Raw genomic sequence first — 6,087 nt, 5'->3', positions numbered from 1 at the left:
TTGTCACTGGTGTTACTGTCACTTGTGTTACCTTCCTTATAGACCAATTTCGTGTTTGCAAACAGAGATGACGTTTTTTGTGGGCGGAGCCAAACTGGTTGCAGAAAGTGACTGCTCCGCAGTAGGGTTGTGAAGTGTTTTAGCATTAAACCGTGATTTTTATGGATCCGGTGTTCTGTCGAAGTCTGTTCCCTCCATGTGTTTCTTATAGCGTTTTAATCACATTACGTTTATTTTTTTAGATAGATAAAAAGTTTAAATGGCTTGGCTACTGATATGCATGTATGTAATGTATATGTATTGTTCTTTTTTGCTAAATCAAATTTTTTTTACAGTCTGTTTTGCTAAAGTACATGTAAAAGCAATACTATCATGTATTATATATAATAGCGTTTATTAAATATTTCATATTTTACAGTTTTTATTATTTCTTCCTTAATAAATTATAATTGTAACATGATAAAAACGCTATAAGAAACACATGGAGGGAACAGACTTCGACAGAACACCGGACATCTTCTCTACTTATTTTCTATTCTAATTATTAAAAGATTTCCAGATGATTTCCTCGCTCCATTCTGTCCGTTTAAGGGCTTATTGTAATCATAAACACCTACGTTTATCTTCAAATGATGTATTTGACGATGGTATTCTATAAAAATGAAAGCCATCTTTTTTGGCATTCTTATTCTGACACAGCACAACCGGACACTTTCCAGTGAGTTATCTTGCTCTTTTCACTCGTGTCTAATTCATTTCCACTGTTTTTCTGCAACCGCATTGCGCCCCCAGCTTGCAGTGACGTAACTGTGACGTCTACTCTAAATTGGTCTATTGGTAACACCAGTGAAGATCAGTAACACCAGTGATTGGTGATTTGTTGTGTCACTGGTGTTACAGTTTTTTTCTTTCACATTAAATAAAATATTTCACATGTGACGTGACATGATAATTTTTAATTCATTGAATTCTGCTACACTTAAGATTAAAGCTTTGAAGCTGAAACAAATTATAATATTTCATAAACACCTTTAATATTGCTTAAAAAGTAAGGTAACACCAGTGACAAAAAAAGGTCTATGCAGTCTTTAAGTGCATTCACACAAAAAATAAAAAATCATTAAGCTGTCATTTATGTGTACTTATAAAGCTAAAGAGTAATCTAATAATGTGGTCTAAGTTTAAATATTAGAAAAAAAATACATTTTAAGACATCTTGCCATACCAAAAGTGGACGTTTCTGTAGAATGACCCAGCAACTTGAAAGCTAGAGTTAATTTAACATTTTGTCAATAAGATTAGTCTACAAAGAAATACAAGAAGCACTGAGTTTGATGTTAGGAAAGATTATCAACAAGGAAGACAGAAGGTTTTTAATATGTGAAACCAAAAGTTGGCTTTTCACGTTGGGTTTGACCTTTTTAGTTATTGGTTTAATCCAGTGTTTCTCAATTTTTTTCAGCCCAACTTAGGACCACTTTATCTTCCAATTTTTTTCTGAGGACCACCTAACAGAATCCCACTCTAACACGCCCCCAACAAACAACAAAATAGGAAGGATAAGCTGAATTTAAGTTTAATAAGCAACTGTTTCAAGTCAAAAAACTAATTTTTTAAACACAAATGCAATGCTATGTTCAGAAACTATTATATGAATTTTATTTCATTTGAACAAGTAAATGTGAAATGAGTTACAGCTTAATATGAACAACAAACTGCACATGTGAAAAACTGCAATTAAACATACTGTAACAGCCTAGGTCCCACTTAATGTCATTCCAAAGAGCCATTAGTTTAAAACTGAGGTGGTGGGTATATGAAGTCTATGGTTGTAACTATGGTAACAATAAAATGCTGAAAAAAAATGTTCCCCTTAATGTCCAAAATCACTGAAATTACAGGGATTTTACACATGAACAAAAACTAGTACATTACAAAACTAATAGATCTGTGTATTTTAGCTGCTTTCAGTTGATGCTTGATCTTTTCTTTTGACTCCTCTTTGGTTTAGCCACCGATCCATTTTTACGTTATTAAAACAGAATGGCAGAACCGATATCAGTTTTGCAAGTGCATTAAAAATCTACTTAAATAAGTGACGATTGTATAAACACTTGCCTAGTTTAGGTCATCTTTTGGCAGACCACTTTATAATTTATATAATTTATAAAATTAATGAATGTAAATAAACACCACAGTCTTTCATCATATTTTCATTGCGTCTTTACTGGGTCTCTGTTGCTTGTGAACTGCGCTCTGTTGCAGCCACACTTGATTCTGAGGAACTACTTAACTTTGTTGGACGGAAGAGTAATATTTGTACTTAATAATTATTAATTTCACTTATCTGCTGTTTTTTATTTTATGATCCTGTTATGCATATAAAGTAAATGTTTTATAAAAGCAATAAGCCCTGTGAAGTGCATTTTATAACAGCTAAGGGGCATTGTTAGGCATGACGCGAAGCAGAGTTATTATTGCTTTAATAAATGATTGCAGAATAAAGACCAAGAAACTTTAATTATTCAGTCTGTAGCATCACACACAAGACAACTGACTTAAATGGGTATTTAAGTATTTGAAACATTGACAACACTAGTTAATATATACATTTTATATAAAAGTGATGTTCTTTTCAGTGTAAAAGTGAAGGCTTTTTCTGTACTGTAAGGTCATAACAAAGCTCAAGGCAAGATACTGAAAGCTGTCTGCTTTGTATGACTTTAAAATATTACCATAATCTAAAACAGATAATTAGAAATATTAAATGTTAAGATTAAATGTCTATGCTTTCTATTTTAGATTATTAAACTGTCTTAGAAACACTCTTAAAAACCTGCTTTTTTGTAGTTCCAGATAAACATGTATTCAAGTTACAGTGACGCATCATCTGATGCTTACTAGGGCACATCATTGGTGATCTCAGCTGACCCAGCTGATGTTGAATTCCATTCTTGGATTGTTTTCTAGTGGTTGAGATTGGCCCCAACAAAAAGCACTAAAATAAAACCGGCCTGATTGTTGTTGACAATCATATTTAACTCACATGCTGTCCATTTCTTCTGATCCTCCTTGAGATGGGTTTACTCCTACATTGGAGTGTTTAATTAAACTTATTGGACTTGATTAGGAAAGGCACACAACTGTCTATATAAAACCTTACAGCTCATAGTGCATGTCAGAGCAAATAGGAATCAAGAAGTCAAAGGAACTGCCCAAGGAGCACAGAATTGAAGCAAGGCACGGATCTGGCCAAAGTTACAAAATAATTTCTGCAGCACTCAAGGTTCCTAAGAGCACAGTGGCCTCCATAATCCTTAAATGGAAGAAGTTTGGGACGACCAGAACTCCTGGACCTGGCCGTCCAGCCAAACTGAGCAATGGTGGGAGAAGAGCCTTGGTGAGAGAAGTAAAGAAGAACCCAAAGATGACTGTGGCTGAGCTCCAGAGATGCAACTATCAACTATGACTGCAGCCCTCCACCAGTCGGGGCTCTTTGATAGAGTGGCCTGACAGAAGCCTCTCCCCAGTGCAAGACATATGAAAGCCTGCATAGAGTTTGCCAAAAAACACATGAAGGACTCCCCGACTATGAGGAATAAGATCCTCTAAGACCAAGATTAAACTTTTTGGTGTTAATTCTAAGTGGTATGTATGGAGAAAACCAGGCACTGCTCATCACCTGCCCAATACAATCCCAACAGTGTAACATGTTGGTGGCAGCATCATGCTTTGGGGGTGTTTTTCAGCTGTAGGGACGACGACTGGTTGCAATTGAAGGAAAGATGAATTCGGACAAGTACCTCTTCCAGAGTGCTCTGGACCTTAGACTGGGCGAAAGTTCACCTTATAATCTAAGCACACAGCTAAAATAACAAAGGAGTGGCTTCGAAAAAACTCTGTGACCATTCTTGACTGGCCCAGCCAGAGCCCTGACCTAAATCCAGTTAAGCATCTCTGGAGAGACCTGAAAATGGCTGTCCACCAACGAGTAGGCAATGAGTATCCTGTTTTGAAAAGTCTTGGGAAAACTTGTTCAGTATAGGTTTTGTTGACTTATATCAGTGACTTAAAAACAAACATGTAAATCACCCAGAGGGTTAATATAAATAAGGGTAACCCAATTATAATGCATATTATTTATTTAGGAAATAAAAAAGCAACGCAAAACTACCAAACATGATCTTGATTATTTTAAAAATAATAATTAAAAAAGGTTTAGATTAATATGCTTATCTAATATAAGACAACAAAAACATAGTAAATGGGAAGATTAGGAAGGTTTGGTTTGTCTTTTATTCCAGATTTCTTCCAGCCATTTGGGGTTAGGAAGAACCAATAAATATAATAACCAAAGTATTATGGTGCAAATAACAAAATAGGTGATCCAGGTCTTAGGAGGTTAAGACATTTCCATTATACATTTATATTGTGTAATTTGTGTATAATAATTATGTATATATAAATACACACACACATGCATGTTTAATTTTAAGAAAAAAATATGTTTACATATTAAGTATTTATAGTAATATATAATACAAATTAGATATAAATCTCAAAAAGTACATACACATGTAAATACTTAAATATATACATGCATGTGTGTATTTATATATACATAATTATTATACACAATACACACACATATATGATGTAAACAAAAACTTTTATTCTGCTAACGATTAGTTGTGTTTAGTTGTTATGCAGCCCTAATGACAAAGCTCCACAATAGCATTTCAAAAGAAAATTGGCACGTAAAGCGTCTCTTGGTTGTTCGTGAATCTGGTTTGTGTGTGTGCCTGCATGCGTGTGTGAAACAGGGTCACACTACAATCTGTCTCTAGAGCATTAAAAACTTCTTGCCGACGGCTTGCATTCTGACTGCAATTAATTGCGTTAAATTATTTGAATGGGTTAATGATTAATGAATTAAAAGTATGAGTTAACGCATTAACGTTGCCAGCTCTAATATGTATAAATTATTTATTTGTAATATTAAACGACACCTGTAAAAATGACTCGCAGAAGACTACTTAGGTAGGACCAAGTCAAAAGCCATCCAGGTTATTTTTTAAAGAATTAAACAATTGTTCAAGTGTGTTCATGTGATTTTATATGTTAATGTGGTAAAATGAAAGAATGCATGATAATTGCACAATCCTCATTTCTCATCAGACTATAACCATATAACAAAATCTATAAGCATTGCATTCCAAGTCCGAGTATGTAAAAATCCATGACAACGTTCATATTTAGTGTCACGTCAGGGTCTGAGCAGATGGACACACGTTTTCTAGTCCAATTACTGCAGGTTTTTAAAAATGTAAGCTAGTCTTGCTGCTTGAAAAGGATTTAAACATTGACAGGTGCTCTTTGGTATGTCAATGACAGTTCAGCTGTGCAAAATTTTAAGACCATTGCTCACCCACGGTCTCTTCACTGTTAACACAATTTGATCTACACTAAATAAAACGCTTTAAGGTTCAGCCTGGGCACTTTTATATGTAGATCTTGCCTTTCATCAAGGCCAAAGTTGGGCATCTTGGGTGTAAAAAGGTTGGTGATCTGCAGTAACCATATTATTTTTGTTTAATTTTCATGTATTTTGTAAATCTGAAGTGCCCAAACCAAAACATTAGAATTCCAAATTGATGTGTGTGTTTTATGTAAGAAATAATTGACGACGTGCCATTAAACCACAGGTGTGGATTATTTACAAATAATTTAAAGGACCGGAGTTACCACAAACATTGCTCTAGTGGTGGTTATTTTAAGACATTTAACAGGTCAGGTGTGGGTTTTACAGAAAAATTATTAAAACCTGTGGAATCCATCAACCAATCAGAACAAAGCATTCAACAGCCCTGTGGTATACAATTATGTAAAAAACTATTCTCTATCTAATACAACAGTAATAATGCAACTGCTATTGTAATGTCAGAAGTATCCATACCCATTTTTAAATAGAAAAGCAAACATTTCTGCTTTCTTCACATTTAAAATGACAATAAGAATAATTGTGTTTCATTGGTTTGATTTGTGCCTCATAAAAACATTTATATGTAAATGTAAGCAACTAGAAAT

The 6,087-nt window shown here is 34.2% G+C and overlaps 1 pseudogene; it reads left to right on the top strand.

Moving 5' to 3' along the window:
* The first annotated feature begins 2,996 nt into the window (after window positions 1-2,996).
* Window positions 2,997-3,877, top strand: LOC141280992 (uncharacterized; annotated as a pseudogene).
* The last annotated feature ends 2,210 nt before the right edge of the window (window positions 3,878-6,087 follow it).

Source organism: Paramisgurnus dabryanus, chromosome 18 (assembly GCF_030506205.2).
Source record: "Paramisgurnus dabryanus chromosome 18, PD_genome_1.1, whole genome shotgun sequence".
Taxonomy (NCBI): domain Eukaryota; kingdom Metazoa; phylum Chordata; class Actinopteri; order Cypriniformes; family Cobitidae; genus Paramisgurnus; species Paramisgurnus dabryanus.
This window is presented reverse-complemented; position numbering and strand designations above follow the sequence as displayed.